The sequence below is a fragment of the Sceloporus occidentalis genome, unplaced genomic scaffold, assembly GCF_023333645.1.
Source record: "Sceloporus occidentalis isolate IW3139 unplaced genomic scaffold, rSceOcc1.0.p SCAF_2, whole genome shotgun sequence".
NCBI classification, from domain to species: domain Eukaryota; kingdom Metazoa; phylum Chordata; class Lepidosauria; order Squamata; family Phrynosomatidae; genus Sceloporus; species Sceloporus occidentalis.
Genome location: NW_028316982.1, coordinates 198,739,319 through 198,761,460, shown reverse-complemented (window position 1 = coordinate 198,761,460; position 22,142 = coordinate 198,739,319). Strand labels below are relative to the sequence as shown.

General features: G+C 40.9%; 1 pseudogene across 1 annotated transcript; it reads right to left on the bottom strand.

The window, feature by feature from the left end:
* Nucleotides 1-3,120: 3,120 nt before the first annotated feature.
* Nucleotides 3,121-20,642, bottom strand: LOC149319548 (radial spoke head 1 homolog; annotated as a pseudogene). Its single transcript, XR_016279920.1, has 6 exons — nucleotides 20,419-20,642; nucleotides 19,505-19,560; nucleotides 11,050-11,185; nucleotides 9,845-9,910; nucleotides 5,277-5,460; nucleotides 3,121-3,619 (listed from the first exon to the last, which is right to left on the bottom strand). The product of XR_016279920.1 is annotated as a radial spoke head 1 homolog (transcript).
* Between the last annotated feature and the right edge of the window lie 1,500 nt (nucleotides 20,643-22,142).

Genomic DNA, 22,142 nt, shown 5'->3' with positions numbered 1-22,142 from the left:
CCATTCCTCTATAATTCCAGAAGCAGCTGAGTGATGTTCCCATTCCCTCCCATGAGTGATCTCCAGTGTGACAGTCAAAAGCAGGATCCATGTCGCACTTCCCCTTTGCACCAGAGATCATTTCAACCTAACCGAATTCTGACCCATGTTTTCAGATTTTTTAAAGTAATCCAGGAGAGGAAAGAAATGCAGCTAAGAAATAAAACCTGTACATTTCAGTTTTAACAATGCATACTGCTTCCACCAAATAAATGCAGCAGCAATGAAATACAGTAATTGTTAAATGATTTGCAACACATTTTAAGAAACAAGAACAAACTTATCTACTACTGTTGCAAAAATGGTGTATTGTGATAAAACCAACTTTTACATTCGAGCCTAGTATCTGCTTTACATTTCCTGAGCTGATGCAATGCCATTTCAATGCCAGGATAATGACAGGATCAGTGTGTCTGATATGAAAGGCTTTCACATGACCCCCCCCCCCCATGGACAGGGTAAGGTCAGGAGAGTGATCCCATCCCTATTCCGTCTGAATGTGATAATCTCCACAGTCATGAATGGAGAATGTTCATTAGAACTCAGTGGTGCAGATTAGGCAAGGTAAATGGGCCTGATGTGGATGTTGATAGTGGTTTTTTGTGTTTTTATTGGCTTGTTTAAAGCACCTTCACTCCACTTGTCTACAAAAAAGCTTTCTTCAGTCCCCCCCCCCCCCCAGAGAATCTGTACAAGCAAGACACAGTCTGCCTAAAGGCTTAACATTTAGAAGACTAACACTAAAGGAAAAGGAAAAAAGCAAAATTGAGGAACAATTTTTTAAAGTTAAAGAGCAGGCTCCACTCAGTGGGGCAAATGTGTTGGGAAGTGAGGTATTTCTTGCTCTGGTTCCTGAAGTGCTTAAAAACATTCAAATGATGTTTCTGTTGTCTTGGACTTTTTTCTGCTGTTCCCAGTATGGGCTGCAACATTTTATTCCCAACATGTTGAGAAATATCAAAACAATATGTTCCCTTTTCTTCTCTTCCTTTTTTATTTGTATTTATTTTAGAATTATAGTGCTATAATGTCTCAGTGCATTAAAAGGACACTTTTGCAGCATAATTGAGATAGTCCAAAAATATTAAAAAGAGGATACAATTTGCCCTCCACAGCATAGGGGCACCTTAACAACTATGCTGCAGTTTAAAAACACCAATATAAGAGCCCTACTGAAGAGCCAAAAAAAAAGGGTACAGACTGTTTCCAGAAAGAATAGAACAAGTAGACCCAGAGGTGATGACAACCAGCAAAGACTGGCAAAACTAAAGGAGTTATATGTAAGAACGCATATTTCTTTAGACCAATCTGGAACAGCCCATCATCATGTTTTGAAAACCTAATTTGAAACATGCCCACAAGGGCTATAACTCAAGGCTGCTTCATGTAAAATAGCCTTGCTAGGTCCTGTCAAGTAACACTTGTTGCAGTGCTGTAGTCTATTGTGTTTTTGCCTCATGTGTTATATACAATGTTTCCAAAATATGTGTATTTATTATAAAATGGGTTTCATCCAGAGTTAGCAATGCTTTGAGTAGGCCTACTGAAATCAAGGACGTTTATCACACCTTGTAAGTGCTCAAAAGGCACTACAGTCATATTAGTTCAGGAAATCCAAACATACCTTGGTTGGGTACAGTCATTATCACTTAACTCTTCAAAATCGCCATGGCATGGCTTCTGTGTCAGCCTCTGCATGCCAGCTTCCATAGGCCTGCCTCCCTGCCCTACCCCCTTCTCAGTCTGTCTGGATTTATTTGTATGTATTTTTCTTTTTACCACTATTACATAATCATAGCAATCTATTAAGTATAAAATAAATAAAATAAATTGGAAAAAAGGAAAAAAACAGCATACTTGGGAATAGCAAGGCGGAAGAGAGGAGCAAACTCCTATATAATACTGGCTCCTGCTTTGGGTTTAATTTGAACTTTAAAGGAGGTACCAAAAGTGCTGAATGCCACCCTCAAAATATATTCAGCCCCTTGGACTAAAACCTGGAACAAATTCACCATAACGGCTCAACTTCCACTGTGTGTATCTGTGTTGTTGTTGTCTGCCTTCAAGTCATTTTCAGCTTAAGACCTTGTCACAACTTTTTCTGGGGCCGAGACTACCACTCTCCCAGTAGGTGTCCATGGCTGAGCAGAGAACTGAACCCTGATCAGTTTTCTCGGTTTCAAAAGATGTGGGGGAGAATAGATATATGGGTGTTGGACTGTGGGTATATGTGTGTTGTGTATGTCTCTCTGCAGTAAGTGTGTATGTTTTAGTTGGGGGCTTGAAATGGTGGGAAAGCCTTGTAGTCCCATCTATTTTACAGTTTGGCCACAATAATCACTGGCATGTGGCGTGAAAGGTATGTACACAGGTAATGTGTTTCCCCAGCCAAAAAAGGTTCCCTTCTCTGTTTCAGATTAATAGGTGCAATGTTCATGGTGCAACACTGGTCAGGACATTCAATTCTTCTGAAAAGATGTCTTCCATATGTTTCTGGAAAATGTATGATTCAATGAATATACTGAATAGCAAGTCATCATGCTCCTTTCCTGTGAGTTCAAAGAAACATAACCGATGTGAAAAACAGAACTTGCATCCAAAGGGGTGAACTCCAGGGGGCAGCTATGCCTTATTATTGCCACATCCAGAAGCATTCTTCTGTAGATGGATGAACATGACTTTCTGTCTCAGCATGTAAAAGTCTGTTGTAGGTGTAATTTACAAGGCATATATATATACACACACACACAGAGAGAGAGAGAGAGAGAGAGAGAGAGAGAGAGAGAGATACCTATCCCTTCAGATATATAAATGAGCTAAGAAGCTGGTATTTCCTTCCACTGTGCAAGTAACCTGAATGCCTGCTATTCTATTTCACCACTCAGTTTGGCAGAACACTGATGCTATTTCTTGTGAATCATTCATATTTGTTTTTTAAAAAAATCTAAGACCTCAAAACTCACATAAATGTGTGAAATTCAGTTTTTGTGATGGACTTTCTGAAGACTAACATATTCCACAAACAAATGGGAGTGGGGTGGGGTCTTGAAAATCACTAATTTTCAAGATACAGACAGACTGGTAGTCACACACACACACAAAAAAAACTTTATTAAAAATAGCTTGACAAACATTTCAATTTTAAAGGAAGACACATATGGTGGGAGGAGGACAAGAAGGGGAAAGAGTGAATGAGGATGGAGCAGGGGGAACCTTCACCTCTTGCCTCTGACAATGAGGCTGAGGCTGTCTCTTGTAATATGACAAAATGGAGCCAATAATATGCATGAGGAAAGAAGAAAGTATGGACATGACCCTATGAAAACTATGTTTCAAAACATATCTTTCATAGTATGGACGTGACCCTATGATAATGAAGCACTTTTACATCCCATGGATTTCAGGGAAAGAATTAAGCATGTGCTGAAATCCTCATGTAAAATTAACGGAAGTAACAAGTGCATAACATTGGCTAGATTGGCCCTTGTGGCTTTGTATGTAATCATTGACCTTTCTTTCCTTTACTCCTGAGGCTCAGCTTCCTTTGTTTCTTCCTCCTTTTCTTCTGCAACAACTGTCCCTGTGGAGAAAAAATAAATAAAATGTATTTATTTTGAAACTTTTAAAAAAGTCTTTCAGTTATTGCCTCCGAAGCAATGAGGCCAAGGCTTCCCCTGAAACAAGAAGACTGCAGAAGGAATGAGAGCATTCCCATTGCCTTACTATTCCAAAGCTCTTCCAGAAAACAGAAACTGAGACCTGGAAATTTTCCACTCTGCTCTAGCCCCACACATTACAACAGTTGTGAAAACACAGCCTCCATGGGCAATGGTGTATTGAGGAACCGTCTAAATGAATGAAAGAGCTAAAGAATGTATCGAGATGGAAAATATATCATACAAAGAAATCAACAAGAAATCACATACTCATTTTAGAAATAGTTAACTTTGGCCCGGTAAATACCGCCAATAAGCAGCGTATTAGGGCTAATACTAGGGTTAGGGACCACGTGGCAACCGCATGGTCCCTAACCCTAGTACATACTGGCGCTGTTACAATGGCGGTGTCCTGTGTACACAGGCGCCACCATTGTGATGTAAGCGCCATGCAGCATCCACACAATGCCACGCGTTGCTTACATCATGAGTGCACCAATGGCGCACTCGCAACGTCAGTGCGGCGCCAGAGAAAGAACCCAGAAATACCGGTTTCTTTTTGTTCCACAGTGATGGTGCGCCATTTGGGGGCTGCGCAGTCACTGCGGAGCAAAAACGGGCGCAGGCTGGGTGCCATTTCTCAGTGGTCTGTCCCGGGCCTCTATTAACTTTCTCTCTTTTTTCAGGAAAGTAGCTAGTATAAGTCAAATGACCTAGAGAGGTTCAATGGTTAAACTTCGATCGTTTCCATCTAATGAGAATCTATGGGAAGTTTAAATTTCATAAGTCTGTAATTTGATGATATACCATGTCAATATTTTATGTTAGTATTATTGTTTGACTCATATTCATTCAGAATTCTGTAAATAGTTTTTTCAATGTAAGTTTTACAAATGTAAAAATATATATATTTTAAAAAGTATCACTGGCCTGCAAACATTCAAGAAGTATCTTTCAGTTAACAGTTCAGTGAGGTAAAATGCTGTCCCCAACTTCAACACCATCAGCTTCCTTTCCTATTCTTATATATCTCTTTAAAGCACTATGATTACTCATAGGTTTGCTTCCTTAGGGCAAAACTTCCATTTTCTAAAAGAAGACCTTTTTCTTCTAATGCTGATCATTATCCCTGTTGAGGACTTCTTGGTCTCTGAATATCCTTCCTTCATATGCATTCTAGCTAAGTTTCTATTAATGTGGTTTTGAGTATCCTCCAACCATCATTGTCCTTTCAGTTCATTCTCCTTTCTAGTAATTCCTTCACTTTACAAAAGAGGAAAAAGTTTCCTCTTTTGAAGTCAAATAAGGTGCTAGCATTTCCTGGCACTCTCCCATATATATATATATATAGAAAGTTGTAACTAAGTGTATCACATCATGTGCTTATAGCCTTTGTCTATCTAGTGTAACATTTTAAAAGTGTATTCTTACTATGCTAACACATTACAAAACTTTGGTCTATTAAATTCATGAGGCCTGCTGAAATGAATATAAATAGCATTACCTCTGTGCTTGATAGTCTGCTCCCACAATAATAATAATAATAATAATAATAATAATAATAATAATAATAAATCAAACCTGCTGATGGTTCCTCAGGTGTTGGTTCCACCACTGCTGGTATCTCATCAGTTGCTGCAGGAGCTACTTGTGGAGGAGGTGGTTCTTCAGGTGCCCAGAGTGTTAGCTCAGTAATCTTGGTCGCTTTCCACTTGGGAACCGCTGGGACCAAAGTTTCCTCTTCCTCTTCTTCTTCTGGCTTTTCCTAATGAGATATACCCATAATGACAGGGATTGAAAAAAGGAAATGCGCAAGCCTATTTGTGATAATTGCTTTCTGTTTCAGTGAAATTTACATGCATAAGCATACCCCATAACCCAAGTGCTTTCCCAATCCTAAACCATTCTAAACCTAGTTACACCTTGTTTGCATTACTGCAATATGCACAATATGAGGCTGCCTTTTTGGACTATTTGGAAACTCAAAGTGGTTCAGAATGCTGCACCCAGGATGCTGACTAGCACTAGTAAGAGTAAGCATGTGGCTACTATGTTACAGTAGATACATGGGCTGCTAGTCCATTTCTAGCCACAGTTTAAAGTACTTGTTAGAAGAGGGAAAGCCCTAAACTGCTTGGGGCCTGGCTTCTTGAAAGGCTGCCTTCCCTCACATAGCTTGCTTGGGTGCTAAAATCTTATAGAGTCCATTTCCTCTGTCCTACAACATCTGATGAGTTTGGCAGAAATCTGAGACAGGGCTTTTTAAGTGGCTGCTCCCAGACTCTAAATGTGTATATCACATTCTTCAACCAAAGAGCAACCTTCTTCTAAAGGAGAGTTAGATAATATTAAGAAATACTCCAAAGTAACTGTTGTTTCTCCCAAATTCATTTTGAGCATATGTCACATGCAAGCAAACCATGCAAAACCACTCCATTTCAAAGCCAGAGGGCACCTCTGTAGTATTAGGTTCTGTGTAGATAAAGGCTTCAATGACAGGTTGCTTCTCATAGTTCTGAACAGAAGGCAGTTCTTTGCTACTACTTCTCTTGCTTTTGGTTTGTGTAAGCTAAGAATGTAATGAAAAGGAACCAAAGTGAACTCTAATTCCACTATACAAAAGTTTTGAAAAAGAACTTTAAAACAAGAATTTGTTGGGGAAAAATGCATTTGTTAAAAATGGAAATTGCATCCCTGGAAGAAATGGAAGCTTGTGATACATGAGTCCCCAAAGAGTACAGCTACTTCATAAAAGAATATTCTGATCAATGGATGATTGTTGCTTATAGCTCTGAGCAAAAAAGAATTCTTTGCTACCTCTTTTGCAGTACTGTCCATGGCAGGATATTTAGAGCAAATCATGAATTGAACAATTTCAGCACATTTGCATGGTAAGAATCCAAACATCACAAGACAAACATAAAGAAGAAGGTTCTCATCTTGGATGCTGAAACGTTGTAATAAATGCACGGCTAGCTTAGATAGTCATTTACTCAGTCCTGAGCTACTACTGATGTTAGGATGAATCCACTGTGAGCCTCTGCTGTACATCTCTACTGAAATGAATGGGAACAAATGAAGTACACTACTCCCACATTGCTGGCGAAACGTCAGGAATAAACTCTTGTAGAACATGGCCACATAGCCTGAAAAACCCACAAAAAACAAAGTACACTACTGTTACTTTGAAGAAGAATCAAACCCATTGGAAACTGGATCCCAGAGCATCCTCCTACTCTTATCAATTATCGATGGCGTTACTATGTCATTATATTTATTCTTTTTTAACGTAACTTCCTAAATTATTGGAACTGGGACACTATTGTGAATTGAGCCTCCAACCAGCAGTTGACTTGCAGCACAACTGTGTAAAAGATGTATGAAAGATGTTCTGAGAAGCTTTGTTATTAAATGTTAGCATCCTGGTCTTATTTTACCATTTTCCACTCACAGATTCATGTCAAAAGTGACCCCATGAGAAATTATTACTTTCCCTGGATGGAATCAGGATCTCAGACTGTTTTTAATTCTGGGTATAGATTAGACTTTGAAAACTGAATAATGTGTCCCCAAGTATGAATCATTTTCTATACTATAAGACACAGTCTTGTTAGCCTGGATCAGTATGCAAAAGGATCTTGTAGCATCTTTGAGACTGAGAGAAAGAAATTGGTAGCACAAACTTTCATAGACTAAGGGGCTGTACAAACTCAATGCCGCTAACGGGCTGGTTGGAGACATGGCAGCCACACGCCATGCACCCAACCCCTGGAAAAAGAAGCCCCAAAAAGAAGCTTCTTTTCCCAATGCTACAGGGGAGCCATAAGGGGCGTGACGTGCCCTTATGATGCCCCTAATGTGCAGTGCCATTTAGGCACTGTGCATGAGCAATGTCATCATGGCGTGCACTGTCTGTACGGGCACATGCCAAGATGGCACCCAGGGCATGTGGTACAGTTTCTGAGCATGTAAACGCTCAGCCCCCGTGCAACCCAAGTCTGCCCATCTGTCCAGGCCCTAAGTGTGCTTCATCAGATGCATAGAGTGAAATGTCTAGGGGCAGACATTTATACTTATGAATGAGCAGGTTGTGTGTGAACAGCAAAATAAATGCATAAGTTGTGGGTATGATGATGAGACAAGTTCAGTTGAGTCATTGGGGGACAAAGATGAGGGAAAAGATGGTGGCTAAAGCCAAGGTGAGTAGACAACCATATGCATGATGGTAGATGGTGGCGGGAGGTATTGGAATGTACTGTGATTCAGGCTAGAATCAGAAAGATGTGTGATAAACTGGCCAAGAGAGCCCCCATCAGGCTGGAATATTAATTACTGTTATAAGATGTGAAGTTTGCCAGGAAAACAATGTCTCTGTTCAACCCAATGTTGATGGTCTGGTCTTTGTGGATCTATTCTATTCTGCCATTTCTCTTGCCAATATTTCTTTGTAGGTGTTTGTTTTTGACTTGCTGTTGTTGTGGTTTTGTTCAAGGACTGCTTTGCCCAATGTAGAGAGATGAACATTGTTGACAGAGGGTGGCATATATCACATTAGAGGATGAGCAGTCTATGAAAGCTTATATTATCCATTTCTTTCTCTCAAGGGTGAAGCAGACAACCAGGAAAGCATGGCCCCAGGCTACTCCAGCCACAGGCAGATCAAGTCCATGGCAACTGCACAGCCCACTCCAAAAGGAGGACACTGCCACTGGACCCAAGACACACCATCTGGCTCCTTTTTCCTCAGGTCTAAAGAACTGGAGCCTGGCCTTGACTCAGCTTCCAGCCATGTTGGAAATGTGCATTGTATAAATGGCACACCTCCATCATGGCTAGAAGCCACTTCTTTTGGCCCATGTATTTTGGGTCTCTGTCTCAAAAATGCTACAAGATCCCCTTGCTTTTAACTACATTCCATGGGACCAGGAACTTCTTAACTTTGATTGTGTCATTCTTTTGATATCCATTTATCTTGAGATTACTTCAGACTGTCTGTCCATGGGAGCAGAACGTTATAGGAAACAAACAGTAAAGTTCAGAATACAAAAGCTGTGTGTTCTCAGTTTGTTGTGCGGTTGTTTTTTTAGCATGCAGAGCATTACCTTTCTTGTAAAGACAAACCTGAGCCTTTCTCCACAAAGAGAATAAGGTGGCACTCCGTTCAGTGCACAGGACTGAAAGACGTTGCACTTTGAAAAAGGCCACCCCTGTTGTTTTATTATTAGAGGAGCTTACTGTAGTAATATTTGGTATCTATAGCAAGCAGAGTGCAGCAAAGTCAGCGCAATATGAGCTTGTGATAGAAATAAGAGAAAATACTCAAGACGCTCTTGTAAGATTAAAAAAAGAAAAACAATTATTTTCCAAGAAATCTGGCTTATGATAATAAAGGAGATAAGATTACCCAAACTTCAACAGAGGAGCCCCTAAGGCTGGCTCTTATGTGTGGAAGTTGACTAGTGTACATCATGAGGCAGGAGCCTCATGGTCACCTCCATCCCAGACAAAGGGAAACAAAGGGTTAAATAACTTTTGGGAGAAGAGAGAAGTGACCTCTGAAGGTAGGAAAGAAGCAAAACGGCTTGAGTACATAGTTCAAAGAGAGAGGTGAAACAAAATGGCAGGCATGCTCCCTAGAGTACCCTCTCTTACTAATTACACTATATAAGTGTTGATGCCTTTTTGTTTCCAGCACTTGTGTACTACCTATATCTTTATATACATTTAATGTAACCACTAGGATGTTATGAGTATATGGCAAAACTGGAAGGGGATGTGGGATACTGTGTGCAGCTCCTAATCTATGTAGGAATTCGAGGTCAGATATTGGATACTTACTTATCTCTTATCTTGTGAGCACAGACCAAATGAAAGAAACTGAATTAGTATTGCTACTAGGAATTAGTATTATCAATTTTGTGCTTTAGTCTAAAGTATATTTCTTGACTGTATAAAGAATTTTTCTTTAAAAATCTGCAGTTTCAATCTTGCTTTATAGGTTTACTTTACATATTTACTCTTTCAGTCTTACAGGATAAGGATAAATAAGGATAAAGATAAATAAGTCTTACAGGATAAGGATAAATAAGGTGAAGATAATAGATAAAACACTTTCCAGCCATTAGTATTATTTAAACTATAATAATTACCTCATGAATGTATTCACCATGTTGTTCACATCCAATATCAAATATATACTTCCCAGGATCCATTGGCTATTTGAGAAGAGGAACAAACATGAGCATTATTCTGAGAGTATCAAATCTTAAAACAATGTACCCCCAAATTACTTCATACTTTGGTATTTCCCATCCATATTTTTCTGGATTCTACATAGGAAAAAAGGTAAATCTATAAGCTCCCCCTCCCAAAAAAAAGAGCACAAAATTAAATGAGTAGAAATCTGCTACCAGAAAGTACAACTTGAAGAAATTTAGAGTATTTCACTCGAGTGAAATACTTACTGACCTGACAGTGGCTATTCTTATTTAAGCTATACCCTGCTTGTTACAGCCCCCTCCCACCTCCAAGGCCCCCAAACACTCAGATCTAAGTTAAACCTTTGGCTGAACATGACTACATAGCTCTCTGAGTAGAAAATCTAATAAGCTTGGGTTCCTATATGGCAGCACTGTAACACTGGTGCAGTACAGACTGCCCCAAAGGGGCAGATCAGTGGCACCCCTTTTAGCTCCAGGTTGGGGGCAGGTCAGCCTCACTGGCAGCCCTGAGGCCCCAATCCAGAGTTTTTCCGGACCATGGAAAAGCGGCAAAATGCTGCTTCCCCGTGGCACCGAAAAGGGGTGTCCTTGGGGCTTCATGCCCCTGGACACCCAGGAGCCAGAGCCAGGGGAGAAAGGGGCCGCCTGGCCCCTTTCACCCCGGCATTTTCCCCACATCCATTTGGTTGCTGTCAGAATGATGTGTGTGCCCAAAAGAAGCTCCTGGGGCAGCATGGAGATGTCATGAATGCGCCGCGCCATTTGGATGTGGTATGTTCATGATGTCATCATGCCGGCCTGCATGTAGATGATTACACCGCCGCCACGTACTAGGATTGCGGGGCGTACGGTCACTCCACCCCCGCGCAATCCTAGTATATAGCCAGGCCAGTGTTTACCTGAATGGAGAGCCTTCTTTACACCTTCGTGCTCAATGCACTAACGCCCAAATTGCTTCTGTGTGGGAAAGTGTTGAGGAAAGTGGCCTATGCAGACACACACTGCCACTTAAGGGAGAGGTGGAGAGTATGTCCATAAACTATGTTGAAGTGACTACTGGACTCTGTATGCTCAGTGAAGGACATATAGAATGAAAGATGTTCTCAGTTGGATACCATTTCTAACATACGTACATTTCTATTCACAAACTTCGCCTGGTATCTATGGTTAAGGTGAATAAGTTCAGCAGATCCTTCTTGCTGTCCATTTGCCCAAGTGCCGACGTATTTAGAGCCAGTTAGTGCATAGAGATATGTTCACTGTCCATGCCTACGAAGAGACGAAAAGTACTTTCACATAAAACAGATGGAGAAGCAGCAAAACTTTCTCCCTGACATTGCCAGGTTGGAACTACTGAAACCAAGGCAATTTAAACAATAACTTTAAGTTTGTTTTCAAAATTTATCACAGAGATTTATCCAATATTGTGGTGATGGTTGTAATGAAAGTTGCTATCTTGTCTACATTGCAACCAACTGCACTACCCGAAAACTGGTAACTTTGGGATTTTGCCCACTGGTTTAAATTAAGGCTATAATTCTGCATATATTTACCTGGCAGTAACCACTCTGAATGCCACCAGCCTTAGTTCCAAATAAATTTGTCTAGTACTTTACTGTTAGCTTCACAATTCAAATTTATCCATTTGTGTTGAGCTGCACTTCTCCTGAGTTTTACTACTTTCACTTTACTACCCAACTGCTTCTTTGTCCTCTGCTTAGGTGTGAACCAATAAACCAGCCTTTACTCAGTGAGGGAGGAGGCTTGGGTACAATTGTGTTATATCTCAAAGGCCCCATTCCCACTGGCCCAGTTAACGTGGGTGGAACTGGGTAGAACCGGATGCCTCGCCCCCGAATCTCTCCGTTAGCAAGTGCCCACTACGATGAGGGGCATTTTAAACCAAATGCCTTATCGGGTTTAACTTGAGGGCGCCTGCTGTCAATCAAGCAATCGTCATAGGTGACAGTTTGCAGGGGCATCGGAAGTGTCCTCCCCCCTCCTTTTTTTTAAAGAGCCAGGCACAAAATGCCCCAAAGTGCGCACTTTTTGTCAAATAAACCTCTTTGTGTGTGGGGGGGGGGTGCAGGTTATGATCTCCCCCTGGCCCCATTTTCAACCCCAAAATGCAAGTTAATGCATCCAGTATCCCCCATTCCTTGCCACCCCAGAATGCCTCATACACAGGTAATCATAATAATAATAATATCAATAATATTAATTCCTCACCTCGGAATGCCAGAAAAGGATGCTTTTTTTGGCTCTCCCTAGGCTACCCCTGAATTCCTAGCAAAAGCTGTATCAATTTGTCAATTTACATAATTGGAAAGAGAAGCATTACATTCAATTGGTAACATTCATCCAGCAGTCATTCCAAAGGAAATAATAGCCTGCCCTAGCAAAAGCTGTATCAATTTGCCAAGTTGCAACATTACATTCGGTTTGTAACATTCATTCGCAATCCAGCTGTCATTCCAAAGGAAAGACTATGCGCATAGAATAGACAGAGAAAAATACATGTAAAAGAATACACATCAAAGGGAAAAGGTCCCTGATGGATAGGAGAGGCTTGTCTTGCTCTGCCCCCCCCCCGCCCTGAAATGACCCTTGCTCCTGCTCACTATCTATCTATATATCTATATATCTATCTATTGCCAAGAACATGCACATTTTTTGCCAAAACTAATTTTAAAAAAATACACATCAAAGGGAAATTATCAGAAATAGAAGAGGCTGCTTCTGGTGCAGCTGGATTTCCCTAGATGCCCCAGCGTAGCCCCGCAACCCAATTCCCTCTGGAAATCCTCCTCCTCCTCCTCCTTCCTTCAGACCCTCTCCTTCCTCAGGGATGCCCATTGACTCTTTCCCCTAACTCCTTCATCCTCCTCCTCCTCTTCCTCCTCCTCCTTCATCACTTTCTCCACCCCCCACCTCTCTCTGACAGCTCTCTGCAGCCCAAAAGTCACCCCTTTGCATCCAGGTTCCCCTTTTTTCTGCTCTTTCCTCCTCCTCCTCCTCCTCCTCCTCCTCCTCCTCCTCCCCCCCTCCCTTCTGATGATGGGAGGGAATGCCCTGCCCTTTGCCCACCCTCTGACCTAAATCCCTCCCTCAATTTGCCCCGGTCATGATTGGGTGCAAGTTCATATTCCACAGAACCCGGGGTTTCTCAAAAGAAACGCTATTTGTGCCGATTTCTTTTAACCTGCTCTAAGGGGCATTTGCCACGGAACGGGTGTGCAAGCCTCTGATTCGCTTGTGGGGGATTCGGGGTGAATATGAACTTCACGTGCAAGAATCGATTTCTGAAGTGGGGTAAATTGTAATGTGAATGGCCCCAAAGTGACTGTTCCATTCTAGAGGACATGAGGGCTATGTCAGAAGTGTCAACCATTCCAGAGGAAAATTCTCCAGAGCCCTAAATCGTAGTGGGCACTTGCGAACGGAGAGATTTGGGGAGGGGCATCCGGATCTACCCAGTTCCACCCACGTTAACTGGGCCAGTGGGAATGGGGCCTTAGAGGCTGCTCACAATATAATACAAATATAGGTGAGCATAAAATAATAACACCAATCAAATATGCAAACATAGTGGAAAACAAAACAGTCGCTAGATGTACTTAGAACAGGGACTATAATGATGATCAAATATCAACTATTACAAAAAGAAAAAAGAAAGAAAGAAAGAAAATATTTCACTATTTACAGAAGTTGAAATTAGATATCTACAGCCTACAAGAGATCAGAATTAAAGAGAAAGACAGGAAATATCTACGATGTATTAAGTTAGGTCAAGAATTTGTTTCAGCAACCAAGGTTAAGAAAAAAGGGGTGGTAATGTACATGAACAATAATTATGAGGCAAAGGAAATATGTAATGACATTTTTTTAGCGGTAGAATTAAAGTTCCACTTTCAAAAGATATTAGTGATAGGTGTATATGGCCCTCACTCAAATAAAGGCAAATTTTATTTAAAAATAAGTGAGAAATTAATTGATTGGGAATATGACTCATATATTATGGTAGGAGATTGCAATGGGGTCGTAGATACGAAACTAGACAGACACTCGAATAAAGTAATGAAAAAGAACCAAGGTAAACTTCCACGAGAATTTTTTGAGATGATGGATTTGCTTACAATGCAAGATGTATGGAGAGGCAAAGGAATTTACCTTTTTCTCTATTAGGACCTTATCACACTGGGGTTTTTGAGCTCAGAATTAGGGTGAATGCGAACTGAGTGATGCAAATTCACATTAGAGCGTTCATGTATTTTCATACCTGGTTGCTTTCAATGGGAGCCCCTTCCGTGGGGCTTCTGTGGGGCTTCCGAACTGAATCCTTCCTGGCTCCTCATTTTGGCGAGTTCGCTAAATAAGTGGATTGACAGGATTCGCATTGAGGCTGGGTTCGAACTCACTGCAGATTAGTCTGGTGTGGAATGCCAGTTTGCTTGTGCTCTGGAACACCATTGCAAGACCCCGGACTGCAAATTTCCCATGATGCCCTGCTGGAATTTTGCCCCATTTGCTTCCGGTGGCCCTTTCCACTTTCAGGGCAACCGGGGCTGGGGAGCGATCATCACTCCATTGCAGCTCTCTCTCTCCTTCCCTCTCCTTCCCTGCAGAGCAGCCTGGCCAGCAAGCGCTCTCTATCCCTCCCTCCCTCCCTCCCTGCCTCTCTCTCTCTCTCTCACACACACACACACATATACACACATACACACACACACACACTGACACACACTCACATACACATACAGACACACATACATACATATATATACACATACACTCTACATACACACACACAAAAAAAAAACATACACACACAGCTTCTATGTTGGTGGTGGTAGTGATGTGTGCATCTGTGTGGGTCAACTATAGGGCAAAAATCTGGGGGGGAATTGTAAAAAGGGGGGGCTGAAAAGGTAGAAAATCAATTATGGAATATTTTATTTTATCATGATTCAGGAAAACAAAAAAATAGTCTTTTTCCTAGTTCTTTTCGTGGGCCTTCACATCTCTAGTCTGCGCTCAAGTCATTTCCAGACTTATGGCAATCCTAGTCAGAGAGGGTTTGATTTTGCCATCCTCTGAGGCTGAGAGAATGTGACTTGCCCAAAGGGATTCCTGGTGAGGATTGTTCAGAGAGGGTTCACCCTTGCCATCCTCTGAGGCTGAGAGAGTGTGACTTGCCCAAAGGGTTTCCTTGGGAGGATTGTTCAGAAGGGTTCACCCTTGCCATCCTCTGAGGCTGAGAGAGTGTGACTTGCCCAAGGGGTTTCCTGGTGAGGATTGTTCAGAGGGGTTCACCCTTGCCATCCTCTGAGGCTGAGAGAGTGTGACTTGCCCAAGGGGTTTCCTGGTGAGGATTGTTCAGAGGGGTTCACCCTTGCCATCCTCTGAGGCTGAGAGAGTGTGACTTGCCCAAAGGGTTTCCTGGTGAGGATTGTTCAGAGGGGTTCATCCTTGCCATCCTCTGAGGACAAGAGAGTGTGACTTGCCCAAAGGGTTTCCTGGTGAGGATTGTTCAGAGGGGTTCATCCTTGCCATCCTGTGAGGCTGAGAGAGTGTGACTTGCCCAAAGGGTTTCCTTGGGAGGGTTGTTCAGAGGGGTTCACCCTTGCCATCCTCTGAGGCTGAGAGAGTGTGGCTTGCCCAAAGGGTTTCCTTGGGAGGATTGTTCAGAGGGGTTCACCCTTGCCATCCTCTGAGGCTGACAGAGTGTGACTTGCCCAAAGGGTTTCCTGGTGAGGATTGTTCAGAGAGGGTTCACCCTTGCTATCCTCTGAGGCTGAGAGAGTGTGACTTGCCCAAAGGGTTTCCTGGTGAGGATTGTTCAGAGAGGGTTCACCCTTGCCATCCTCTGAGGCTGAGAGAGTGTGACTTGCCCAAAGGGTTTCCTTGGGAGGGTTGTTCAGAGGGGTTCACCCTTGCCATCCTCTGAGGCTGAGAGAGTGTGACTTGCCCAAAGGGTTTCCTTGGGAGGGTTGTTCAGAGGGGTTCACCCTTGCCATCCTCTGAGGCTGACAGAGTGTGACTTGCCCAAAGGGTTTCTTTGGGAGGATTGTTCAGAGGGGTTCACCCTTGCCATCCTCTGAGGCTGAGAGAGTGTGACTTGCCCAAAGGGTTTCCTTGGGAGGATTGTTCAGAGGGGTTCATCCTTGCCATCCTCTGAGGCTGAGAGAGTGGGACTTGCCCAAAGGGTTTCCCTGGGAGGATTGTTCAGAGAGGGTTCACCCTTGCCATCCTCTGAGGCTGAGAGAGTGTGACTTGCCCAAAGGGTTTCCTTGGGAGGGTTGTTCAGAGGGGTTCACCCTTGCCATCCTCTGAGGCTGAGAGAGTGTGACTTGCCCAAAGGGTTTCCTTGGGAGGATTGTTCAGAGAGGGTTCACCCTTGCCATCCTCTGAGGCTGAGAGAGTGTGACTTGCCCAAAGGGTTTCCTTGGGAGGATTGTTCAGAGGGGTTCACCCTTGCCATCCTCTGAGGCTGAGAGAGTGTGACTTGCCCAGTGGGGCTCTTTTTTACACCCAAGTAAGGGATCGAACCCTGGTCATCCTCCACCGCTGCCTCTTGCAGGACTTCCTCAGATGCATCTAGGTGCTCCAAAATATGTCTTTGAATTCTATCATTATTATTATTATTATTATTATTTGAAAGAAAGAAGTTGGCAGCATGAGCTTTCCTGAAGTCTGCTTCCTCAGATGCATTTAGTCTCAGAGGTGCAATAATGGAGGGAATAAACAAAAAAGTGAATTTTATTATGAGGCAGCAAATAAATAGGGAAAGTACTAGCATACTCTCTGAAAAAAGAAAGAGCTAAAAGAATAGCGCTGAAAATAAAAGAAGGAGGAAAGAGCATAACTGATAAAGAGGGAATTAAAAAAGCCTTTCATAAATACTACTTGAACTATTTAAAGAAAGTAAATACCAAAATAAATATTGAAAAATACTTAGAGCAGACAGAAGTGCAAGAAAGAACAGAGGAAGCTGTTAAATAAACCTGTCTCAGCAGAGGAACTGGCGCAGGCTATTAGGAGAAGCAAACTGGGCAAATCGCCAGGACCTAGGGTTGCCATATCCCGCCTGGGGGCGGGACTTTCCCGGTTTGGGGCGGGGCCACACGGTCCCGCCCCGGTTTGGCCCCGCCCCCAGGACTCCCCCCCCCCAGCGAGGCCCTGGAGGCAGCTCCACCCCTCCCCATGCCTGTGTCCCACCCTCCCTGCCTGGCTCAGCCTAGAGAGCAGGTCTTCAGGACACCTGCCACTCAGAGCTATTGCCAGCCCACTTGGTATATATGTCTTGCAAAAGGCATTACTTTCCAGGTTACAGTGAGGGGAAAAAAGGCCATCAATCGTTCCTGTTTCACTGGGAGTCTAAATGCCTCATCTTTTAAATGTCTACCACTCAGTATTCTTGTAATTCTTTATCACAGGGTCGTTTTTGAGGCCCTAAACACCTTTACTTGTAATATGCAAATTTCTCCCAAAGCTGACCAATGGGAAAGAAGCAATCAGCCCTCCACTTGGGTTGGTTTTCAATGGCTTGGAAGGAAGAGATTTTGCCTTGCAAGTTGCTGGTAAATAATAGAAGGCTTTGGGGTTGCAAAAGGCTGCAGAAATAGTTTGACCCCCCCACCTTAAACATCCATGGCTCAGTGCTATGGGATTCTGGGAATTGTAGTTTCTTGTGGCACCAGAGCTCTCTTGACAAAAGGAGGCCGAATGGTCCACAGAGCTACAGTTCCCAGGATTCCATAGCCTTGAGGAGGAGGAGAAGGAGGAGGAGGAAGGGTGCTTTGAAGGGCAGAATTGGGGCAGAGGAGGAGGAGGAGGAGGAGTTGGAGGAAAGCTGAGTCAGTGGCCATTAGGTCTGCCTTGGTTTTTTGGGGTTTTTAAATTATTTTTAAAAATATAAAATACTTATTTTATTTTATTAATTTTTATTATTGCTTGTTTTATTTTATTTCATTAATTTTTATTATTGCTTGTCTTTATTTTATTTTATTAATTTTTATTATTGCTTTTTTATTTCATTAATTTTTATTATTGCTTGTTTTAGTTTATTAATTTTTATTATTGCTTGTTTTATTTTATTAATTTTATTATTGCTTGTTTTATTTCATTAATTTTTATTATTGCTTGTTTTTATTTTATTTCATTAATTTTTATTATTGCTTGTTTTATTTTATTTCATTAATTTTTATTATTGCTTGTCTTTATTTTATTTTATTAATTTTTATTATTGCTTGTTTTATTTTATTTTATTAATTTTTATTATTGCTTGTCTTTATTTTATTTCATTAATTTTTATTATTGCTTGTTTTATTTTATTTCATTAATTTTTATTATTGCTTGTTTTTATTTTATTTCATTAATTTTTATTATTGCTTGTTTTATTTTATTTCATTAATTTTTATTATTGCTTGTCTTTATTTTATTTTATTAATTTTTATTATTGCTTGTTTTATTTTATTTTATTAATTTTTATTATTGCTTGTCTTTATTTTATTTCATTAATTTTTATTATTGCTTGTTTTATTTTATTTCATTAATTTTTATTATTGCTTGTTTTTTATTTTATTACATTAATTTTTATTATTAAATATATACACCCCTGCCTTGTTTTTTATTATTTTTTATTATTAAATATATGCAAGTGCATTTTCTGTGTATTTATGGCGATTTGAATGCTAACAAGTCTGCCTTTCTTGGCCAATTATAGTGGTGATGATGATGATGATAATGGTGATATTGATATCAACAAGCCTCTGAGGCACGGCCAATGTAACTTGCTGTGATGTTTACAAACTCATGCGCAGTGAAGAAAAACCACAGTCCCTTGCCCAAGTACACACTTCTGAGAAGTACAGTTGAACCCGAGGGCAGGTCCATTTCTGCCATCTGTCTAGGAATAATGCCAAAATGTCCTCCATTTTGATCATGCCTAAAAAACATGTATTTATATTAAGATTTTTTTTAAAAACCTCAATTTTTTCGCATGTCCTCCATTTTTAAAAAAACAACATGTCCTACATTTGAAAATGTTGCCCTACATTTGTCCCGGTTTGGAGGTCCTGACTTATGGCAACCCTACCAGGACCAGATGGCTTCACTCCTGAGCTTCATACAACATTTGGAGCTTCAAGACCTCCTTACTTAGTGGAAACTATGCATCAAACGACTACCCCAAAGATGGAGTCAGGCTAATATAATCTTATCACCAAAAGAAGATAAGGACACATTAGACCTCAAAAATTATAGACCAAGAGCTTTATTAAATTCAGATTACAAATTATTAGCAGCAATTTTGGCAAATAGATTAAAAATATCTATTATCTAATTGGAAACATTCAGACCAAAACGGCTTTCTCCCAGGTAGAAAAATTAAAGATAATATAGGAAATATAATTAATATTCATAAAAAAGTGTCATGTTTTTTCTAGATGCGGAGAAAGCATTTGATAACATTAGATGTCAATATGCCATAGAATATTGTTTCCTATGAATCAAGAAGTGGGAACCCTCAGAAGTCTTTTATTCCTGTGTTTCCGTGAGAAGCAAAGACATAGGGATGGGTTCTATTGCACAGCTGCGTCCGAAGGGAGTACTCCTGCTGTACCTGATCTGGGCTTCTCCTGGACCTTTTAAAGAATGGAAGACCAGGGTTAGGGTTAGGGTTAGGGTTAGGGTTAGGGTGAAGTGGGAACCCTCAGAAGTCTTTTATTCCCGTGTTTACGTGAGAAGTAAAGACATAGGGATGGGTTCTATTGCACAGCTGCGTCCAAAGGGAGTACTCCTCCTGTACCTGATCTGGGCTTCTCCTGGACCTTTTAAAGAATGGAAGACCAGGGTTAGGGTTAGGGTTAGGGTTAGGGTTAGGGTGAAGTGGGAACCCTCAGAAGTCTTTTATTCCCGTGTTTACGTGAGAAGTAAAGACATAGGGATGGGTTCTATTACACAGCTGCGTCCGAAGGGAGTACTCCTCCTGTACCTGATCTGGGCTTCTCCTGGACCTTTTAAAGAATGGAAGACCAGGGTTAGGGTTAGGGTTAGGGTTAGGGTGAAGTGGGAACCCTCAGAAGCCTTTTATTCACCTGTCTCTTGACTGCATTTATGTTTTCTATTCTAGTGGGAGGTTGTGGGTTTCATGTACTATTGCACTGTATTGTCATTTTAACAATGCATTTATTGTTTGTGGAAAGTTTGTATTTATTATGTAATAAAACAACAACAAACAAGACACACTGCAGAAACAACCCAGTTTGAGACCGCTTCAACTGCCCTGGCTCAGTGCCAGGGAATCCTGGGAAGTGTAGTCTATCGTGGCCCCTGAGAGCTCTCTGATAGGGAACTACACTTCCCAGAATCCCCCAGCAGCACCGAGCCAAGGCAGTGAAAGCGGTCTCAAACCGGATCATTTCTGCAGTGTGCCTGGACCCTCCTGAGTCCCTCTGGCCTTAAAGCAGCCCCAGCTGCCTCCCTGCCTCCCCAGCACCGACCCCCAAGTCGTTCTCGGCCTCCTCCTCGATCTCCTCGGAGCCCAGGTCCGACATGGCTCCACTAGGCCCTGCCCGTCGCCATGGAAACGGCGTCCATCTCCTGCTGCATTGTTATCTCAGGGGCGGTCGCTATGGCAACCGCGCTTGGAAACCCTCGCGTCGCCATTGGTCCCTCCCCGCCTTCGGCAGCGGTCCCCGAAACTGTGCCCTGCTTTGAGGGAACTCTGGACTCCAGCCCCCAGGAGCCCAGGCTATTGGCCGACGTGGCTGAGGCTTCTGGGAGATGTAGTCCAGGTCCTTATCAAAGGGCCTGGCAGCTGGGGATGCTCAGGGCAGCAGGGGGCTCCCTCTTCTCTCTCCTGGCAAGGAGCCTTTCGGTGCTAGGCTGCCTTTAACGGCTAGGCAGGGTATCTATGCCAGGATATCTAGTCTAGCAACATGTATTACTATTCTTACTGTTGTTATTATTATTATTATTATTTTAGGGTAATATATATATATATATACACACACACACACACACACACACAAGAATAGATAGATAGATAGATAGATAGGCTGCCCAGCAGCCTAGGAATATTTATTATTATTATTATTATTATTATTATTTTAGGGTTTTATATATATATATATATATATACACAAGAATAGATAGATAGATAGATAGGCTGCCCAGCAGCCTAGGAATATTTATTATTATTATTATTATTATTATTATTATTTTAGGGTAATATATATATATATATATATATATACATACACATACAAGAATAGATAGATAGATAGATAGGCTGCCCAGCAGCCTAGGAATATTTATTATTATTATTATTATTATTATTTTAAGGTAATATATATATATATATATATATATACATACACACACAAGGATAGATAGATATATAGGCTGCCCAGCAGCCTAGGAATATTTATTATTATTATTATTATTATTATTTCAGGATAATGTATATATATATATATATATATATATACATACACACACACACACACACACACGAATAGATAGATAGATAGATAGATAGACTGCCCAGCAGCCTAGGAATATTTATTATTATTATTATTATTATTATTTTAGGGTAATATATATATATATATATATATATACACACACAAGGATAGATAGATGGATAGATAGATAGATAGATAGATAGACTGCCTAGCAGCCTAGGAATATTTATTATTATTATTATTATTATTATTATTTTAGGGTAATATATATATATATATATATATACAAGGATAGATAGATGGATAGATAGATAGATAGATAGATAGGCTGCCCAGCAGCCTAGGAATATTTATTATTATTATTATTATTATTATTATTATTATTTTAGGGTTTTATATATATATATATATATATATATATATATACAAGGATAGATAGATAGATAGATAGATAGATAAATGATAGATAGATAGGCTGCCCAGCAGCCTAGGAATATTTATTATTATTATTATTATTATTATTATTATTATTTTAGGGTAAAATATATATATATATATATATACAAGAATATTAATATTAATATATATATATATATATATATATAGAGAGAGAGAGAGAGAGAGAGACTGCCCAACAGCCTTGGAATATTTATTATTATTATTATTATTATTAGCAGTCAAGGAATATCTGTGCAGGTATAAAGTGAAACCTTAAAAAATCTAAGCTACCCAGCAGTCTAGGAATATTATTATTATTA